The sequence below is a fragment of the Papaver somniferum genome, unplaced genomic scaffold, assembly GCF_003573695.1.
Source record: "Papaver somniferum cultivar HN1 unplaced genomic scaffold, ASM357369v1 unplaced-scaffold_22, whole genome shotgun sequence".
In the NCBI taxonomy this organism is placed as follows: domain Eukaryota; kingdom Viridiplantae; phylum Streptophyta; class Magnoliopsida; order Ranunculales; family Papaveraceae; genus Papaver; species Papaver somniferum.
Window position 1 is genome coordinate 1,197,412 of NW_020632152.1, and position 13,998 is coordinate 1,211,409.

Consider the following 13,998-nt stretch of genomic DNA (forward strand, 5'->3'; position numbering starts at 1 on the left):
ACCCCCTTCCCAGCTGGCTCCAAAACTTAAAATTAAGTCCAATAATAGATATTAGACTATGGCCTAGTCTTTTTTCTTTGTACCCGAAAATTTTGTTTGTGCCCACACTAAATTTTTGCACCACCAACCTAGAAATTTCGGCTTCGCCCCTGCTCATGCGCATTATCATCTTACAATAAAACTTCAATAAATTAATAATGTTGGGACTGTCAAATTTTATCAATTTAGCGAAGTATTAATTTATCGATAAATTAATAAGTTATTAAATTATCGAAACATTCTAATTTTAAGTTTCAAAAATAAAAGAACACGAAATATTTAAGTTAACTTAAAAAATTCTCATAACAACAGATATATTCGAGGTTATGAAACGGGAAAATTAAGTTCATAATAAATCAATGTCCTTGCGAGGTAATTAATACTGCAGTTTCGTCATGGACAACATATGTTCAACAAAAGTCAATTGCAAATTGTTTCCAACATTGTAAACTTCGGTCACAGGAAAATGGATATGTACCAGTACTCGTTGAAGATGGAGGTATTAATGAACTTGGATTCATAATCAAGGAGTTGAATTAGCGTAATCAAATAACTGTCGACATTTTGCTATACTATCCAGGTGAAAATGATAATAACACGTAAATTTGGACAGGCAAAGAAATTATTGGGACTGTTATATCAAATCCCAAAGAAGTGGAACTAAAGCATGATAGTTGCGTTGTGGAGCCAGATTCTCGTAAAAAAGAAATCTTATCAATAGTAAAATTAGATGATTTCCTCCTACAATTTAAAAAAGGCACTCCTGAAAGGACTACAAAATATCATAGATAAAGTCCAATGTTACATAAATGTGAACAAGAAACAAACAATTTTGGAATTTTTTTTTTTAGTAAGGCATCATAATGTAGTGCTATTATAAGGATTATTAATTTATATTTCAGTTGGGTCTTATTAGACACTTAAAAATTTTATTATCTTATAAATTTAGAGAGGTTATTAATTTAATACACTGGCCCAATTCGAGACCGGTAAAAAATATTATTTTAACGAGGTTATTAATTTATCGAAGTTTTACTGTATTGCAAAATTTTCATGGTGTAAATTGTTAGCGTTGTAACCTTTGTCGAGGTTGAAATAAATTTTATGTGAATGTGAGTAAAAAGTACTTACTAGTACAAAAAAAAATAGGTGGGTTAGTTGAAGAGAGTAAACTTTTGGCTTTGTTTACATGAGTTGTTATGGTGGGTGTAGTGCCGTCCTGAATGATACAATACTAAAAGATGAAGCAGGGGCACTAATCCTCCTCCTGCTGCTGCTGCATGTTGCGAGAGGATAATGCATGATTCGCCAATCTTGTGATGATAAGGATTCTGATTATTATCCGAGTATAATCTATCATCAGCGTCCTTCTTCTTCTTCTGACGATGAAAAAAGGTGACGCATTGATTCTCTCTTGTTCTCTCTGGACTCTGTAAGGACGCGCCTTGGAACTTGCGCTAAACTTTGTGACTTGTGACCACACCATAACCTCCCCCACAAAGTAAGTAGCTTCATACGGCTGGTGTCAGAATTACTTACTCAGACTTGTCAATCCCTCCCTCTGCTAAAGCAAGCTAGCTAGTAATTTATTCATCATGAGTTAGATTCAACAAGGTTAGGTTATTCTAATCGGATCCAAAGTAATTACCATTTAAATGGCAACCATAATATCAGGTCGGACAGAGATTCTGAATACGTAGTTGCATCATGGAGACCTCATCTCGAAATGCCACAATTCTTTGTAAGAAGTAAAATGCCTACACCGTTCAGACGTAAGTTGCAAGTATTAACATACAACAATTTTACGATTTTAATATGATATTATAGGCCTGATTTTTGTTAAAACGCTGATTAGAAGTAGAACTTCGCTGAGAACAAGTAACATGGTTCTGTCGTCCTCCAAGTGATCTTTTTTTTCATAGTCAAAATCTAGCCCCAGTGAAAGGTGAGGATAAGTAATTCAGTCAGTAGTCTTGACTCTACTGAAGACGACCTCCGTGGAGCTAGAGCCACCCCCTCCCTATGACTGCAACGCATATATATACTTTCAGAGTCAAGTAATTAAATGAATGACAATCAAACAACAGCAAAGAGACAATCTTTGCATGAAAATATATTTGGAACAGATATCCTTTTAATGGCATATGAACACCCATTTTCTTTATACACAGTAATCTAAACAAAAGTAAACAAACAAATATCATTCAATCAATCAATCAATTTGTAGTACTTTATCACTACCTACTTCTATACAGTGGCTATAGATACTCTGAATTTCACTTTTCCAATGACACCTTTTTCCCTTTCTATTGATTGTGGCCATCATCATTCATGAATCACTATCACTACTACTTCCTAGCTTAGCAGCTATATGGATAGTGATTACTCATTCTTTCTAGGTTTCATATTACAGTACTGCTGCTCTCTAGTATGGAATTTCTTATCTGGAACGATCTCAACCAAATCTTTCATTTCACCAGTAGTACTACTGCTACATGGTTACTAACGGGGTTATGAAATTTCACCCGAAGTTACCAGGTAAATACAACTTTTATTTCGCAGGAAGTTATCGGTATCCAGCACAAAAAACCTTTCGGTAACTCTTGTGTAATTTGGTAACCTATTATAACAGTCATTATTATTAATATTATGTTAATGCTTATTTACCGACAATGTCTTGTTTTAATTGGTAATGAACTTATTGGTGTACATTGAACCATGTGAAATGATTCACTCCACAAAAGGTAGCCGCATATAGAAATGAAATACTAGTCAATGACCCCTCCACCTTTGATATCATGTTGATATTCTTGCACTTTTATGCGCCACTTTTTGTTACAAGATTTGCATTTTACTCATGTTTTCTTGCAAGATCTGCAGCATATAGTACTGCAACGTTTTCTTGGTAGGGTGAGATGAAAACTTTCTTAGAGAAACAGTGGTGCACAAAACCTTTAAACCAATGATGGCAAACGGTTCCGGATCTAGCAATTCAGTATAGCGGGGGCAATACTTAAATTATTTGAAACGGAAATGATAGTTTACTGTTGGGCGTGTAATAGGAGGGAGACCCATATTTGCCCATTACCAATTCAAGTGTTAGAGAACTTAGATCTCATCGGCTCATTTTTCTAAGGACGTTTTGCGTTGAAAAGTTTCGATAAGTGTAGCAGCGCCCTTATTTGAAGTGGGGGCAAAAGATAAAAGACATTAACTAATAGTGGTGTAATTATGCGAGAAAACCAAGATTTGGACTTGTACGTAAAAATTAATAAGAAAATTGCACACCAAATATCAACTGCCGAGACTTGGATTAGTAAATAACCATGTAAAATGCAAAATGTCATGAATAGATCAAGAAAGATTGATTCCCCATTTGATTCAAATACTCACAAGTCTTGGAATTGGTCCAATCTTAACAGGCACAACAGGCGGTTACAGGGGCTGCAAACCATCTCAAGAGTACCAAGTGACGCGAAAGAAGCTGAAAACCTGGCAGTTTTGGAAGCTGTCAAATGGCTCAAAATATTAGACTACTCAGAGAATTCTATTATAAGGATGTCAAAAATGTCATTTCCTATCTAAATAAAATTCTAACCAGATTAACTGGTCTAGTTCCTCTATTTTAGATGATTGTTTATTTTTTCTGAGGTCTTTCTCATATTACAATTTTTGTTATGTTAGTCGAGATCTGAATTTGGCCGAGAAAATCAGTAGAAAGAATGATGTAACAGGTGAATGGGAAGTACCCGTTCCCATTTCATCTTCTAAACTTTGTACTCCTTTATGGATCAATATAATCATCTTTCCTAGCAAAAGATTAAGAAAGATTCAAGACCCGAAAAACCAGGAAAAATATACTGCAAGCATAGCCATATGCTATGATGACCTTTTCAACAAACTATGTTCACCACAATATCATCTTTAGCAAATATATAAACCAAAAAATAGGATCTTCATAATGTTTTTAGACTCGCTCGTACGAGTCATGTCACAACATTTGGCCAAATCAAACTCATAAATGACCAATAACCTAGGAAAAATTCAAGAGTTGGCAAAGGTTCGAACCAGAATTGTAAATTCTTATTCACTGTTTTATGAGCTAGTTGTTGTTTACTGATTGAATATTCTTGGTACTTATAAATTTTTAAAGATCGATTCTAAAACATAAGAAATCTTAAAATAAAAGATTCACCATCAACCATGAATCTTCGAGCCACGATTTAACATACGATTCGATCCTCAAAATTGAAAAAAATGAGTCACTCCGCTGTTCACGATTTCAAAAAATTGTTCACTGTGATGTAAATTGTAACTTTATGTCTTACAACTTGTTTATTCGATCTGGGAAGAACTCTGAATCTGAATCGGATAAAATTTCCGACTCACACCCATTTTAGTCTGGTATTATTTCACTCCTTGACTCTATCATGCCTCTGAATCGGGTATGATGTCTAAATTTCCCTCAGTTATATATAACGATTTTTTTATTTTATTTTAGACTTTTCTTCTTTGTTCGAAATTAGAACAAAACAACTCAAACATAGATTTTGTCAATATCTCTCAGCTAATCTCCCCATCTCTCTCAACTCATCTTCTCCATCTCTTTCAACTCATCTAGTCATTATTTTTTTGTTGATAAGGTTTGTTGTCGGATGTTAGTTAGGTTTTAAAAAATAAAAAAATCACCAACTTCTTGTACAATATAGGGTTTATAAATTGAAGTTAGTGTTCTTTGATGTTGTCGGTATTATTTAGAGCCTTAGATTTATTGCGAAAATGAATAACTTATTACTTTTCGATTTTCATGAAATCCCTTATCTTCTAGGATTTCTGTCTGTGTTACACTTTTTTATTGTATGAACTTGCATCAAAGTCGCCTTATTATTATTTTTTGTCCTTGAAATGATTATGGTACCAAGTATACCATAATCTTTTCGAGATCAACCTATATGACACACACCTCGAGTGATCTCCTATATATAGAGACTGTCAAGAAGACAACAACCACAAAGTGTACACTTGGTATATAGTATAAGTCAGAAACCGAACCTTAACAGGGATCACCCGAGTGTTTGGATTAACGTACAAGTCTATTTACTTTAATTATAAAGATAAGCAAAATAATGCGGAAGTAAAGTAAATAAGACGACACAAGATTTTGTTAATGAGGAAATCGCAAATGCAGAAAAACCGCGGGATCTATTCCAATTTTGAGTACTCTTAGAATTAAATCGCTATAAAAATACTACTACCAACTTTGTATAGTTGAGACCAAGTAACTAACTCCAAGTTACATAGTTCCTTCAGTATCCATGCGCCTACTACCAATCTGGTTAACGCGCGTGAATCCTAAATAGATCAAGTTGCTTCAGCCGCTGTGAGGACTTCTACCACTCAGCTTCTTTAGATCGTATTATGAAACAATAAAGGATTAATTTGTATTCGGTAACCGCTCTAAATCTCAATAACATAATCAAAGATATATGCTGAGTTATACAAAGGCCTCCCGTTTAAATAATATAAACTCATATGTACCGGTTCAGATCAACTAAGATTTATATTATCAAGATAATCAGATCATATCTTAATTTATCAGATTCGAATCCTGAAAAAGACCACCAAAAATAGATCGTCGATCTCTACGACAAGATATAAGATGGCTATCAAGATAGACAAGCTATGTCAGACCACATCCAATCAAGTGCCAACAAAGTATATCACAAGGTTCAAAAACCAATAAAAAATATTCTTGTCTTCAAATCTTCGGTCTTCAATGTACCTGCACAAATAAATCGGTTCCCTTATGATCAATTACACATAGAAGAGTTTGTTAACAATGGATGATCACAAGCCTATATTTAAATTTTAAAAACATATCTGAAATTTGTTGATCCTTGATCAAGTTCGACCGACCTTATATCAGAAGAGAAGGATCCCAGAATAAACAAACTGGTGATTATCAAGGTTCAACCACCGTTAGTCAATCAAATCAATAATCAAAAACTAAAATAACAATACGATTCTAGTTTCCCACCTATGGTACTTTTAGATGCTTATTGATCCCATTGAAGACTTTAAAGAGTGAATGTAAGAGATTTCGTCTAATTAGGTTACTTTCCTCTCCAAGATAGCATTACGAATAATACTAACAGTTGGCTGTCACACTGACTACAAAATGTAGTCAACGTCGGGATAAGTTTGTAAGAAGAAGACACTTCACAATTTATAGATGAAAGTAGTTTAGACAGATGGAATTTCCATAACCGAAAATATCAAAGGTTATGGAATAAATATCAATTTTTGGTTTGTCTAATTCCAACTAATGTACTGCAATTTCTCATGGATGACAACTCAATATTAGCTAGCGTACAAGTGTACTTTACTAATATATTCTCCAAAGATATGCTTTACTTGCTGGGAAAGTAAAGACAGAAATTTGAAAACTTAATAAACGGTTTTCAAATATTTCGATCTGGGATTTCACCTTGAGTATCTAGGAATATCTGAATTACTCATTATGTCGGCACAATGAACTTCCTAAATTGCAACTCATATTCTGAATTCCATGTAAACCCTAAAGTGTATATCAAATATCAAAAATACAATTGATATTAGGGATTGGTCCTGCTAGAGATCTCCAATAGGAATCGCACCACCAAATCCCTTTGTTTCCTTTCAACTATGAAAAAGTTTCGCAAGTCTACTTCCATAAACTGGTGTAGTTAAACATAGTTTTCTGGGCATAGAATCAACTTAAAGTTCATCACACAATCTAGTAAATAATTATAGAGATAGTGTTATGTTGCATATACGAAGTTTAAAAGAATACTTCGTGTTTCAATATACAAAAGTTGTGTTTCATAGTTACTAATACTATAGATTCATATATATGTATAACTTCTCATGTTATGTTTTCAATACATGCAAATGATGACTTGAAAACAACATAGAAAGAAATGGAAACAAGTCAATTCTTGTAATACTAACCTCGAACAGAAGGATAATGTGTTTGTTGTTGTCGATACGTCTCCAGGTTCTTTAGAGTAACACGAGTTTGTCTCAATATTTCCAGATTTCCTAGTCTAACCTAATAAAGTTGACTCTAGTAATTTAATCAAGAGAGTCAGGTTTTGGAACTAAAATATCACAACCAAACTTAAAATACTAATACTTGGTGGGTCCAACCGAGCAATGTTCTAACAAACAATAATTAGCAAGATATAATGAAATTAATATTATGTATGGCAATTGCAAGATAACGAAACAAGCGAAAAAAGTCAAGATGAAGATACGTTATAGAATAGGTAATTAACAATTATACAAGAAACGACAACGATACTTTACCCAAATTCTCGAAGTTGGTCATACTTCATTTTCCCAGTAGAGGTGGAGGATTTGGTCGTGGTTGTTGTTGACGTGTTTAGGACAGGATACATAGAGATCATAGTTTTCTGGAAAGCTGCAGAACCACCTTTAGATCCGGTACATATGGTGATAAATTACCAGTTGGTATGGATGTTGGTAACTAGTTCACCATAATAGCTCTTCAATTCCCTATATTTATGAAACTGGTTCAAATTTAGATTTATTGTGAAGGATTTTAGGTTTCTTTTATAACCTCTTAGGAATAATTAGAAGCTAAATAAGTGGGAGCTTTTTATTTTTAATGGTTTACATGTTTTTTCGTCTTTTGAGTTTAATTGGTCTTTCTGTAACCACTTGGGATACTAGTTGACAATAGAAGTGGAAAGCTTTCTATGATTTCAAGGTTGTAGTAGTCATTTGTAAACTCTCTTCTAGTGTATAAAAAATCAAAGAATTATCATGCATCGATGCGAAAATACTTCTTGATCATTGATTGCCATGCTGATAAAAGAGTCAGTTTTATTATTTGTTATTTTCAACTAGATCATGTGTGGGAAATCCAACCAAACCATCAGATTGTAAGGAGAAACAAGTATAATATAAACTGCAAGGACATGGAGACTTAAATTAGTATAATACATATTGACCGGATTACTCTCTCAATTTCACAATACCCTTCGCTTTTTTAAACTAAATGAGTATGGGTCAGATATCGGGGATAAAATGGGGAATTTAGTACTCAATTATGTTTGTCTATTCAATGCGGGTTTTCTACTTCGAGGATATCTCTATTTATCTTTTAACTCAATTCTAATGTTTTACCTGAATAAGTTCAAGCCTGAATCGGTGTTATTATCATCAGTGAACAAGGTTTGATGTAGGAAGTTTTGAATATAGAATTTTTCACATGAAATCTTATTTTTATTTTGGTTCATTGGTAACCAAACTTATACTGCTATCTAGATACTTAAAAGAGACAATATGGTTTTTCATGTCTTTTTATAGCGCATCATAGAACAAACTTTTGGATCCTACTTCCACCTCATACATGGTCTAGGTCATGCTTTGTTTTTGGTTCGATATTTTTATTGAACAATTAACGCAAGAGAATGAGTCTGGAATCGCGAGAACTTTGATGAAAACAACATCGCAAGAATAGTCAAGTCTGACAAAAAAAAAAAGTAACACATTTTTTCGAGTTAGATCCATATAAGCTAGGTAACATGAGTCAAGCCCAACACATTGATATCTAGATGGAAAAAAAAAGTTTAGAAACGTCTTTAAAATTCAATGAATTATAACGTAAATATACCAAGATCTTATTCATAGGACGTAGGTGTTGGAGCACTGCTCGGTCGAACTCGCAAGCGTTGCTATCTCAAACTTGTATGTCAAGTTTAGTTAATCAAAACCATAGTCTTGATTTCTGGTCTATTTATAGGAGTTTAGGACTAGGATAAATTGTGTAGTTGAGCTTCACGGCGGTTACAACTGAAGACGAAGATCTACTGAAGAACTCGGGGGAACTTCATCAACAAAGGGTATGTATAGTTGCAGGAAATCCTACACTATACCCCTCATAAGATTTCATCAACATTCAACTCATTTTTGGATTAAAAATCTTAATTTTATTGATCAATCTTTAAACAATCTTACAAGAAATGATAAAGGAATCAAAAATAACCTCTGCTCTAAATTTTCTCTCTCCTATTTACTTGCTTCTCACTCAAAAAAGATCTCTCTCTTTTTCTTTACAACTGAATGACTATTTATAGGGAAATACATAGTGGATGACAGCTAATCTGTCATTTATTTTCGGATATGGTTTGCGACATTCTCTCAACCTTACAAATGTTAATCTCGCAAACTCCCTAATTTTCGCAGGACCATCATATTTTTCTCATGATTTAGCTGACGTCGTTTATTATGTCATTTCTGTAGTTGTTCTGCGACACTGTTGTGTTGTGTTGTTAATAATTTCGCTGAGGCATTATTGCTGCGAGATTCTGAACCTACATCTTGCCTCTTCTTATATCTTCTCTGTGAAGTAGAGAATGATATGAGAAATGCCGCAGCTGTCCATGTCTTCATATTCTGCATTTATCACACGTATCTTTTCTTCCATCTATTTCTTGACACGTCATCTATAACCGCTGCTTTTCAACCGCTCACGTCTTTTCGCATTAATGGTGTTTATTTCTTCGAGTAAAAAATCTTCTCTATATATTCTTCTTACTCTTCTTTCCATTTTCTTTTTACTTTCTCTTCTCTTTTTACTCTCTCATCTATGCAACTCTTTTGTTCTTCCGTAAGTTCTTCTACTGTAATTCTTTCCTCTTCAATCTTCTTACTTTTCATTCATTCCCATACTCTATATTCAGATATGCCTCCAAGCGGTCAAAAACATGAGAAAAACTTAAAGGAAGTTCAAAAAGATCTTGCCGAGAAAGGTTTCACACTTTCTATCAAACTTTTCTCTGATCAATATTGTGACGATCAATCAATCATAGTTTCGCTGGTTCAAATTCTCGCAGGTCTCCCCATTCCTCTTTATGACCCAGATATTCCTTTGTTCTATGAAATTCTCGCTCACTCGGGATTTTCGCGAGCTATCTTCAATTGAGTGGGGATTGCATCCGTCTGATGCTGGAGTTCGCTAATCGTGGTGCTGGTAAAGGATCTCTTTATTCCAAAGAACTTAGGGATCCTAAATTTGTAGATCTAGAGATAGACGCTGAGAAGTATACAGTAGCGAATTTCTTCGAAAATTATGAATTAATATCCATGGAGAAAGAGAATACTCGCTGGGGTATTCGCTTGAAAAGGAAGGATGTTATTGCTGAAGATAAAATGCTTATGCATGACATTGATTGGCACTCTGGTAAGAACACAACCCCTCGCCAATCCAAAGATGATAAATGGTGCGTTTTTCCCTTGATGCTGAAACGACCTTACATTGCTGGGTCAAATGTTCTTCCTGAGAATATCGCTACTTATCAACCTTAGGTATTCTCTTGGCCCGAGAAGAAGAAAGAGGTATGTTTCTTCCAGTTTCGCCCACTTTACATTTCTTTATTTTTATTTATTCTTTTGTTCGCTGATTCTTGCGACATTCTACAGATCCAGAAACTGAAAGATAGCTACCGTAGGACTGGAAAGCCAGTACCTTGTTAGCTCTTCGCTCATACACAGATGAGGTAAGAAATATTCTTTTATGATTTTAAACAATATATTGTTGCCTCTATTTCTTATCTTCATTTGTGTGTGAAGATTATTGTTGAAGTAGAAGAATCCACCAGAGCTGCGACGGCTGGTGATAAGGGTAAAGATATTCTTCGCAAAGGAAAATCATCTGCATCCTCTTCAAAGAAAAGAAAGAGAGGGAATTCTCCCCCTCCTTCAGATGTTCATTTCCCTGATGGTTCTGAAGATGATGAAGACAACAAAGATGATGATGACGACTCTGCTGCGAATAAATATTCTCCACCTGAATCCTCTATGGCACAGTTATCTGGTATCTTCTCTGATTCTTGGCAAGGGATGGGAGATAATTGCCTCGCTAGTATATGCAAAGCTATCACAACTATTTGCGATACTCCTTTGTTGGATGGTGATATATCACTTCGTGGGGTCTCCAGATCAGTGACTTCTAGCTTCCTAAATTCTCTCAATAGTTTGGTATGTCTTCGTCTTTTTACTTCTTCATTATTGTGACTCAAAATTTCTTTTTATCTTAGCATTTCTTGTATTTTCTCGCAGGCTGGAAAAGCGTCTTTCGCTGTTGCCTCAGATCTGGAGAGGAGACGCGAAATTCTTGAAAAGAAGAACCTTCAATTTCGTACAAAGAATGAGGAACTGGAAATTGAAGCTAAGTGTCTTCGTGAGAAGAACGAACAATTAGAAGATGAAGTCAAAGGTCTTCGCGAGAAGAACAAACAACTGGAAACCGACACTTCTTCGCAAAGAAACAAAATCTCTACTCTTCAAAAAGCTAATGATCAGCTCTATGGTATGCAATTTTTCTCCTTTCTTTTCATTCATTCATCATATTGTCTTATCTTATTTGATTAATCCTTTTTGCAGACATTTATGGTCTTTCTGATGAAGCCATTCTTCTTCGTTCATTTCCCGATGCCTTAGATAATGACACTCTTCTTGAACATCTTAATAAATATTTGAATAGTTTCTCTAATGATAAAATTTCATATATTCCTTTGAATGAACTTAAATCCAAATTTCGCCTCTTAGAGATTGATCATAGATCTAGTTTAGGTTTAACCAACCAATTTAAACGTTTTTATCTCAATTCTAAAGAGAAGATCAATGAATTAAGAACCAAGATTAGCAAACTTATAGATGATAAAGATCGTATCTCTGATCAAGGTGTTAAGGCTTTGGCGAAATTCCAAGAGTCTCTTATTGAGGTTAAACTTGAACGAGATGAAGCCAAACGTCAAAATGTTGTGCTTAGCGAGAGGGAAAACCAAGTTCGTTCTCGTCTTCTCATGAATAGTGATGATGAGTTCGCTTGGGCCACGACAATCTTGGATAACGCCAGAAAATATTTAGGTGTAAATGTTATTCTCCAAGTTGAGCATACATCCTTGAATAAAGATATGATTTCTGAGAGAGAAGGTCATTAACTGTTTTCCTTTATTAATCTTTGGTTTTTCACGAGTTTTTATCAAGTTACTGATTAATTGTTATATGCTTCGCGGGATTTGAAAGTAGATATCGCCAAAGAGTTGAGGAACTTGAAGATGAAAAAGAGGAACTCGTAAAGAATCTTTCTTCTCGCAACGACAAATATTCTAGATTAAAGAATCAAATCAAGATCACTGTTGCGAACTTTAAGAACGACGCTCTGCACTTTCGCAATCAAACTATTCAAATGGTTTGTGATGACCATAGTATTCCCCATTATGATTATCCTTGTCTCTTGGAGGAGATCCCAAAGAACATTCCTAGTCTGAACATCTCTGATAGCGAAGCTGATGATGAAGAATCTGATGGTGATGAAGGTTCTGATGAAGATAAAGGTTCTGATGCAGACGAAGAAGAGAACAAGTCTGATGGAGATGATGAAGGATCAACTAAGAAGTAGTCTTTGTTTCTTTCTTTGATCTTCTGTAATACTTGTACATTTATTCCTTCTTTTTATATATTTGCGAATTCTTTTGGTTCCCCATATTCCTTAATATATGAGTTTCTTTCATTTCGACCTGCATTCATTAAAACAATTCTTCCTTGCAATATGGTTAATCAACATAATCATTAATTTTTGAATTTTTGCGTAAATATATCATGTGGAGACAAATAAAATTTTCTATTTTCATTCATTCCCATACTTGCCTCTGTTATTTGTATCCAAATGAGAGATTTCACAGATTTTTCTTATTTTGTGCCTCAACTTCGCAATTATTTATGTATAATTTTGCAATCATATGCGAAGTGAATTTTGATTCTTTTCAAAATCTCATTCCTGTGTGGTCTTATTTTGCCTTCCTAGTTAAAGGTCTTATTATGCCACCTCTTGTCATTGCGACAAAATCGCAGGACGTCCTTGCATTTTCATGCAAAAACCCATTGATCTTGCCTTAACTTTTTCTTTTGTATTATTGCCTCTTCAGAAATGTTGCGACAATATGACAGGCCTAAATATTCTTGCGAAAATAAAGCCCCATTACATTGCCGTCTTGCGACGAAATCGCAGGACGTCTTCGCATTTTCATGCGAAAACCCATTTATCTCGTCTTATCTTTCTCTTTAGTATTATTGCCTCTTCAGGATTGTCGCACAAATATGACAAGCCTTAATACCCTTGTGAGTAAAAAGCCTCATGAAATTTGCATCTTAAGACACTTATCAGCTCCCTAATGGAGGGTGCCGCCCTTATCTCCTCCTGGTTGTCCCTTCAAGGAGGTGTATCTCTATCATACAAGGTTGGCTCCTCCCATCCGGTCTTAACAACAACCAGTTGTTTTTGCAGCCTCTTATCCCTTTTACTTATAGGGTTTATGGTTACGAGACTGCACCCTAAGTGGGGTTTTCTTCGGGCCGAGTGCAGTATAAGCCAAGACTTGTCAAGAATGGCAAGGTACGCTCCAGCCGCCCCTGGAACTCTTGACTCAACCGTGTACCTCGGCGCCTTTGTCAGATTCTGCACTCCTTGGGAGAGTCCTTATTACCTTAGTCGCCCAACTTAAGTCATATGCTTAAGTTGAGAATCCAAGGTGCCTCTCCCGGATGGGATTTATTGACCCCAAATCTCCATGACTCAGGTTCCAGGGGCGGTGTAGCCTTTCCCTAAGCCATGCAACAGGTACCTCCTTATATGACGTACTTTAGGTCTTACATTTGCCTCTTGCGAAATTGTATTCGCGAACTAGGGTGTACGCCATAAAGGTTCTCCCATTTCTCTTTTGTCATTGTTCTTTGATTGTCTTTTGTAGAATTCATTATCTCTGCGAGATTCTCGCATATCATCACATCGTATTTGCACTTCTCAATCTCTTTTTTATCATTCAGTAAAATATACTTTTGAGAATTTTATTTGTTGCGAGAGTGTCACAACAAATCAATCATTCATAC